The sequence below is a fragment of the Numida meleagris genome, chromosome 1 (assembly GCF_002078875.1).
Source record: "Numida meleagris isolate 19003 breed g44 Domestic line chromosome 1, NumMel1.0, whole genome shotgun sequence".
In the NCBI taxonomy this organism is placed as follows: domain Eukaryota; kingdom Metazoa; phylum Chordata; class Aves; order Galliformes; family Numididae; genus Numida; species Numida meleagris.
This window is the reverse complement of record NC_034409.1, coordinates 106857863-106866576: the sequence shown is the minus strand read 5'-3', so window position 1 is coordinate 106866576 and position 8714 is coordinate 106857863. Positions and strand designations below refer to the sequence as shown.

At 41.8% G+C, this 8714-nt stretch overlaps 1 long non-coding RNA gene across 1 annotated transcript; it reads left to right on the top strand.

Moving 5' to 3' along the window:
* On the top strand, positions 843 to 7113 carry LOC110392655. The gene is made up of 4 exons (XR_002434536.1): positions 843 to 889; positions 4880 to 4942; positions 5156 to 5270; positions 6801 to 7113. It is a non-coding gene; the product is annotated as an uncharacterized LOC110392655 (long non-coding RNA).

Sequence of the window (8714 nt, the reverse complement as noted above, 5' to 3'; positions counted from 1 at the left end):
ACTGCTGCACTGTGGGCTCCTCCATAGCTGCACGAGGAGATCTGCTCTGCACAGTGCCCATGGGCTGCAGGGGGCAGCTTGCTCCTCCATGGACCTCTCCTGGGCTGCAGGGAGCTGCTGCTGCTCCACGCCTGGAGCAACTCTTGCTCTCCTCCTGTGCTGACCCTGGTGCCTGCAGGGCTGCTTCTCTCACATTATTGTCACCTGTCTCCTTCCCTGTTCTTTACCCTTTTTTAAGTACATTATCGGAGAGGTGCCATCAGTGTTGCTGAGGGGCTCAGCAGTGTTACACTGGTTCTGTTTTGAAGCTGCCAGGAACTGGCTGTGTCCAATACGGGGTAGCCCTGTGTCTCTTTTCACAGAGACCACCCTTGGACCCCACATCTCTAACTACCAAAACCTTGCTATGTATACCCAATACACATGTGCTGGCCTAAACCTTACTCTTTCTTAGCAGAAAGGATTTCTGGGTATCTAAAACCTCTATAGGATGCTTTGTAGGCATAACACCGTGGGAAAAGTTTGGTAGTGTTTGTTTCTGTTTGTGTATAAAATAGTCAAATGAATAAAAAACTTCCTTTTCATTTGGGTTGGGCTGCAAGGGTTAGATTGAAGCGAAAGCATGTTTAGTATATTGAAAATATTTGGTTAGATAGTAAGTAAATTTGGTCTCATGTAAGTAAAAAATCTTACTAGGAGGAAAATCTAAGTGGGTTACCTAAGTAAGAATTGTACAGCAGTAATTGCATCGGAGAAAGAATATAGGCTGGTGGACTTTGATTTGCTTCAGCTGGTTTAAAAATGAAGCTACAAGAGACAAGCCCTTGAGTAACCTCTAAGCACCTGGGGCAGTGCAGCCACCTGACCAGAGGAACTACTGATCCAGGAGGTACTCATTTGGGCGATGGCTTTTTGTGACAGCCCAAATCATGTGTTTGCTTGGCTTTATAAATTCTCTGCTGTAAGAGGCCAGATGTCTTTGGGTCTTTCTTAAGGTTGGAGGGGTAATGTTTAGAGATCTAGTTGAGGACAGCCCATAATGTTAGGGCATAATGTTACCTTGTAGAGCCTTTATCGTTAGAGAATAAATTAAGTGAGAGTTAGTGTTATCTTTAGCTTCAACTTTGAACAATTTTATCAACTGTTTTTAGAGAATAGCTTGGGAAAGTGAGAAACTTCATTTTGCAAAATATGCCGCATTGTTCTTGACCACGAGAAGAAATTAATAAATCCTTAACCGCTTGCGTAGATCACGAAGTATTTAAAGTGAGGAGGGGCTGCATTGAGAGATGGTCATAAATTGTATAGCTAGAGAAGCTGGCAGCTGCTGAGGACTGAATTTGAACTTTTGCAGGGATAACTCTATGATCTATGAGAGAGAGTCTCTCTGTCTGACAGTTTCTCCATACTTGTGCCAAGGAAGCTGATGAAATTTTCAAGAGGTTACCAGTCATGTGTGATGCATAGTTTACAGATATTTGTATTACTGAGTGAATCAGATCTGAGAACAAAGTGAAAGATAGCTGGTGTAGTCAGTGAAATGACAAATGATGAAGGTTATAAAGGACTTTGTGTTATGAAGCAATCTCAGTGAAAAATGGTGTAGGAAATATAGGTTCCATGCATGCTGATGTATCAAGCTACCCACATCAATCTTTCATTCAAATCATGAAACTACTTACAGCAACACTTTGATGAAGATAATGTTATGTGTATGAGGCAAAATTTCAGTTCTTTACTATCTGGAATATTTTCTGGTTAGCTTTTTGTTATATGTTGTGTTATGTGAAAAAATATTTAAGCCCAGTGGGGTATCATTGTGTTGATACAGAACCTCATGAAAATGCAGTTGTAGCAGGAGGCAAGAAGAAGGACCGTTTATATTGTCTCGCTCATAAAACTGCCAGACCATCAATGGTATCAGACCTACTAGCAACTGTGTAGAACAACTCATGTACTCTTTGTTTTGAAGAGGGAAGAGCTTTCATTTTCCTTTTTGAGACTAGCGAGTCCTGAAAGGTCTAGCAAAACTGGAAATGTAACTGCTATGATCAGTGGAAGACCTGATGTGGTCTGCTGTTGGCAATTCATTCAACCTGGTGAGGTGTCCATGATACTGGAACTGGACATCCTACTGTCAAATCCCTTACACGAACTTTCAAATCAGAATAGTTACTGTTGTGTTTTGTACTGAGATGACTGTATCTCTCGTCTTGGCTTTAGTGATATTCCTGCATAAGATTAAATCTTAAGAGTTCTCCCTGGGAATGCTTACTTCTTTAAGTTCTGGACTTTCTGACCACTAATTATTTTCCCGAGACAGGCAAATGAGATAACCAGTGTAGCTGATAAAGAGCTCAGACACTCACTGTATAATCTTGCCCTTGTGACTTGAATGCCTTTTCTTTCAGAAGAGAACACTTAAAAGTACTGGGAATTTTTGTGGTTGTATTTTTGCATACTATGTGAAAGAAGATCACTGTTTATCTATGCAGCAATTTGTCTTTACACATGTGAACAAATCAACAAGGCAGGAGTGTCTTCTCTTAATTCTAGCTATAGATTCTGAGAAGAAGAGACCATCTACTTCTGTGTGGAAAACCATTTGTGTTTTAGCATTGATTCCTTATAAAAAGAATTAGTAAGTATAATGAAAATTTATACATAATAACCACACGTCCTGTGTCACTTGTGCATTCAATTTTTAGCTATGCCTCTTTTTATCACAAAAAACATACAACTAGAAGACCAATAAAGCAACTTGCATGGATTTTGCTAAAAAAAGCTACATACAGTCTTTTAGCTTCTAAAGAGGCATCTAACTGAGAATAATTTTCACTTTCTGCTCGTGTAACATTTCAGGATTCATTCTTGTCTTCCATTACGTTATAGAGGGGAGTCCAAGCCCTCTAATGCAGGTCAATTCTTGCCCATTCCCACCAGATGTCAGTATGATATAGATAAAAACAGGCACCAGCACAGGAACAAACAGTTCAGCTCTGCAAAGCTTTCTTGACAGTATTTATTAGTCATGGCAGTCAGGTAAGGCACATTCATCTCTTCAGGCCCAGGATAACGGTGTCTATAAGGAACAGCCTTTCCTCTGATGGTGCTTGCACTCCCCAGGATGCCAAAATACCAAGGTTGAGTCCTTAATTTTGAGCTCGGGGCGGAGGCTGGAGTTTGAGGTGTTCAGTACTTAGGGCAGCTGACAATGACATTGCATTTGTTTATGAGTATCTTGAGGTTTTTTTGGTCTTGCTATTTTCCATGATCAGTAATTGTAGCCAAAATGTAAGGAAAATAACCCTTCTGCTATTCTTCTCTCCAGCACTCTCTTGAAGTTTGTAATTCTAGACGAGTAATGACAGTTAATTGGAACATTTTGTCCTTACAGTGCTCAAGCTTTCCAGTTTTTCCTATGGTGTTTCAATAGTTATTTTCCCTGTCTCATCTCTGAACTTGGCCTTAAAATAATTTGAAAATAAAACTATAGCTATGTGAAAGACATCCATTCTGTTTGGAAACTATGCTGCTTAGAAAGAAATGCTGGGAGAAAGAAATAAGAAATCTTCTTGTGGAACCGTTTGCTTGTTTTTCATCCACCTTTTCTCATTCGTGGCAAATTGTGGAAATCTTCTTGTGGAACCGTTTGCTTGTTTTTCATCCACCTTTTCTCATTCGTGGCAAATTGGGTCACTGAAAATTCCTGAATCCTGCCTGCATGGGTGACAGCAATGTAACAAAAGAAGATGCTCATAAAAAATAACAGGCCATTTTTTTCCAACATGAGGGAAGATTCCTGTCCAGAGTCGACTGTGCCTGGGATCAGTAAGTGGCTGTTTACTGTGAGAGACAAAAAGATTTTACTGCTCCCCTTCCAATTTTAATTCATTTGTTTTTCCTCATGCTATGTAGAAATACGTCTGCTGTTCCCCAGACTATTTTATTTTATCCACGTCTTCATGCCTTGGACTCCTCCTTGTCCTGCAGGAGAGAAATCATGGATGTAGGTGGAGATTAGTCACCTCATTCACATCAAGCTTCATTTGTCACTGTTTTAGTAAGGCAGGGTTGGGGAGGACCAAGCAAGATCTCAAAGCCCTACCATCTCAGACAATTGTCTTACACATGTTCAGTCAAGGAAAGCCCAGGGAATATTCATTCCATGCGCTACAAACTCATGTATTCCCCAGCAACCTGTAGCAACTGAAGAGCTTTCCTGCAAAAGAAGCAACACAAGAGGTGAGAAGTGACTCCCTTCGGATCAACCTTATTAATACAGAGTCTGTTTCTTCTATAGTCTTCTATAGTCTTCTATAAATGAAGCTTGGTCCAGCTCCCATTGACAGATTGGGTAAGGCAAGAACCGCATGGAATTGTTTGTATTGTGCAAACTCTGACATTCATTTTTCAAAATTACTGAGTAGTGTTGTGTAGCAGACTTTTTTGTATGCCTCATTATACTTTTTTTGGCTAGTGTATTGCAGGCTGCCATATGGCTCAATATAAAAATCTCCGTGGGTATCTGCTGTCTCTCATAATACATAAAGATACATTAATTAACACTAATTAAATCCATCTAAAACATATATGAAACATAGCCTTACAAATTAGATAATTAAAGTATGCTGGCCAAGTCCTTACCTTTTGGCTGAATGCTAACTGTTCAAAGTTGATGCCTCATGAAGGCACCAATAATACTTTCCTACTCTGCACATGCTTATGCTGCGTGGATATTCCTGGTTCTAGTGGGTTTTCCTTTGAAAGTACAGGAACAGGAATGTAAGAATGTGTTAGTTTAAGCACTGCAGAAAAACTAGTTGCAACACAATAGCATTTCCTGATGATGATCTGAATGAGTGAATTTTTTTCTCAGGTATTCTAATACCAGTGGCCGGTTTGGAATCATAGACTGAACCTGACCTTTACTATAGCAGGGGTGAGTTTAAAACCTGAGTTAGGATGTAGGAAACAGAAAGTGGACTTGCTTACACAACTGTGTTTGGGAAGTTGTTCAGAATACTGTAAAGGCATGAAGTATTGTCACAGGCAAAACAACTCTACTCAAGGAATTTCACTTATCACTACTTAACATGATTCAGGCATTAAGAAAAGACAGGAAGACACTAAAACAAACACTTTTCCTCCCCAGGATCAGCTTCTGCTCAGCACCTCTCCTCTCTTCCCTATCTCCACTTTCCTTCTGCCTTCGTTACACTGAGTCCCTACAACCAACACCTGCTGGGAAGCAACGGACAGTACAGGAGGTGAGATCACCATGCAGTGTTTCCCCCCCCTTGCTAATTCTCATTTCTTGTTCTTTTCCTCTCCTGCTCTTTGCTTCTCATTGCTTTGGTGAGGGATCTTCTACATCCTCATGGAGAAGCTGGCTGCCCATGGCTTGGATTGGCATACGCTCTGCTGGGTGAAACACTGGCTGGATGGCCAGGCCCAAAGAGTTGTGGTCAATGGAGTTAAATCCAGTTGGCAGCCAGTCACAAAGTGGTGTCCCCCAGGACTCAGTGATGAGGCTGCTCCTATTCAACATCTTTATTAATGGCCTTGATGAGGGGATTGAGTGCACCCTCAGTAAGTTTGCAGATGACACCAAGTTGAGGGGGAATGTTGATCTGCCAGAGGGTAGAAAGGCACTACAGAGGGACCTGGATAGACTGGATCGATGGGCCGAGGTAAACTGTATGAGTTTCAATAGGGCCAAGTGTCGGGTCCTGCATTTTGGTCACAGCAACCCTGGGCAACCCTACAGGCTTGGGGAGGAATGGCTGGAAAGCTGCCTGATGGAAAGGGACCTTGGTGTGCTGATGGACAGTTGGCTGAATATGAGCCAGCAGTGTGCCCAGGTGGCCAAGAAGGCCAATGGCATCCTGGCTTGTATCAGGAATGGTGTGGTGGGCAGGACTAGGGAAGTCATCCTGCACCTGTACTTGACACTGGTGAGGCCCCACCTCGAGTACTGTGTTCAGTTTTGGGCACCTCAATACAGATGGGACATGGAGGTGCTGGAGCAGGTCCAAAGAAGGGCAACAAGGCTGGTGAAGGTCTTGGAGAATATGCCCAATGAGGAGCGACTGAAGGAACTGAGGCTATTTAGTCTAGGGAAGAGGAGGCTGAGGGCAGACCTTATTGCTCTCTTCAAATACGTGAAAGGTGATTGCAGTGAGAGCGGGGCTGGTCTCTTCTCACTGGTGACAAGACAAGGGGAAATGGCCTCAAGTTGCGCCAGGGAAGGTTTAGGTTGGATATCAGGAAAAACTTCTTTACAGAAAGGGTTGTTAAGCACTGGAACAGGCTTCCCAGGGAGGTGGTTGAGTCACCATCCCCGAATCTGTTTAAAATCCATTTGGATGTGGTGCTCAGGGACATGATTTAGTGGTGGGTTGTTAGAGTTAGGGTAGTATGGTTAGGTTGTGGTTGGACTTGATGATCTTGAAGGTCTTTTCCAACCTGAGCAATTCTATGATTTTATGAGCTGCAATTCTTTCAGGGATGCTCTAGAATGATATATGCCTCAGAGGTGTCCCTACCCTGTGGTGGGTCACTCACAGCCATGTCCCTTTGGGGTATCCCTGCCCCAGCATGACTCACCCATAGCCACAGTCCCTCCAGGGTGTGCCTACTCCAGTTATAATGGGCTGGCATCACTCAAAGGGAAACTTCCTCTGGTAAGCAGTGCCTACTTATAGCAGGGCATCTCCAGCTGTGTCCCCAGCAATGTCTTCCATGTGCATTCTCTCTTCCACTTCTCCAAATCTGCTTTTCTACATTTCTATACACAGGGTTCCTTTGGTGTGTCCTCCTGTGTCTCCTGCCACCAGCACCTGCCACCATTTCTTCAACGTGTCTGAGCAGAGATGCGTGTGCTCCCCTCGCTGGTTAAAATTTTGGGGTATGGGTTACTTTCATCTGTTTCAGAGCTGTCTCAACCTGGCTGTGACCAGCCCAGTTCATGTGGCAGTTCATGGCCTCCTGCCACACAGGTCACCCCTGCAGTCCCCTCTGCCAGGCCAGTTATGCCCAGTACAGGCATTCTTGTGGGGCATGAAGAGTGTCCTAGCTTACCCTCCAGATCCCTGTAAAATACAGAAAGCTTTGTATACTCTCTTATCTAGAAAGAAATATTCAATGCAACACTATTCTTTTTTTTTTTTTCCTATGAGATTTCTCCAGCATGTGTATTTTCTTTCAGATTACTTATTTATTTTAAGGAACAAAAGTGTTTGCTGACAGAGGCATAAGACCTTTTATGGGCTAAAATAACAGCAATCTATCTCCTGCTGCAGCTCTCTGGCAGCTACTAAATCAATGACAATAAAACATCAATGGTTAACACTGTACAGTATTTTCTGAAAACAAACAAACAAACATAAAAGTGCTCCTTGTGCTTCTACAGTTTAGCACAAAAGGGAACTCAGCCTATAACTGGGCATTTAGCATCACATTATGTAGAAAAACATGGCATATTCTTCTCAAACCAGCAGTGTTAGAGTCAGGTTCATAAAGAAATGTATGGACTGAATGGCAAAATTCTCAAGTTTGGCAGTGATTTCCTGTTTGACCTTGAGAAATCACATTCAACCTTTGATGAAGCCAAGGCTGCTGCTATTTTTTATTTGCTGAAATGAGAATTGCATCAGTTTTTGATCACTTATTTGAGTGTCCCTGATGGAAGGCACTAAGAAAGTATTGATTATAGCAGTTGCATTATACATGTTGGGTGGAGCAGAATTCAGTTTGTAGCTTTCTCACTGGAACAGGAGAGTCAGCATTGTGAGAGAACTTGCACAGGATGTAAAGTAACTTGGTTTGCTAGTTCAGTTTCTTACAGATGAAACCTTGGTTGGAATGAAATGACACAACCAAACAAGTGCTGTATGTTTTTCCTAATAAAATTACTCAGAAATACATTTTGATGTGTGATAAATTTTTATGGTGTTCCTTAAAAGGAAAGAAAGTACTAGTAAAATATCACATTTGTTTGGAATGCATTTTAAACAGAAAGAGTATTTATGCTTTAAGAGAAAAGTATGCGCATATTTTCTGAAATAACTCTTTAAGCACAAGATGTAATTGCCAGCAATGGAAGAAGTGGTTAGGTAAAGGCTCAGAATTAAAAATAACAATGTTGTTTACTTAGAAGAGAGAGCTGTAACATGTGCTACAGAATTTATGTTCAGAGTACACGTTGATGGTGAGGTGGGGAGTGAGGTACTCTAGCCATTGTGACTGCAGAAGCAAGAACACTCGTTAAAATTAGGTTTCATTTATTGTGGTCATCTTATACAAGGCAAATGACAGAGATGTCAGTCAGAAGAAGGGTAGTCAGAGAGGTGGAAGGAATGTCCAGAGGTACTTGAGGATTGAGTAGACCTATGCATTTTCAAGACAGATACTTTTCTAACATGTTACTATATACCCCTAGTGATAGAGGAGAGACAGCCTTACCAGGGAATTTACTCTGCTTTGCCAGGCTTTTCAGTTGAACATTTTTCCTATTGTTTAATCCAAGTCTTTCTTACTGCAAATTAGCCTTCTTTCCATGAAGAAAAGATTATTCCCTTCCTCTCTGTGACAGCCTTCTATTTATTTGAAGATGAGTATATCTTTTCTCTTCCCTTTAAGCTGAATATCCCAGTTCTTTGAGCATGTCTTCCCCTCTGGACTCTTTTCCAGTCCACACTTCCTTGGAGTGC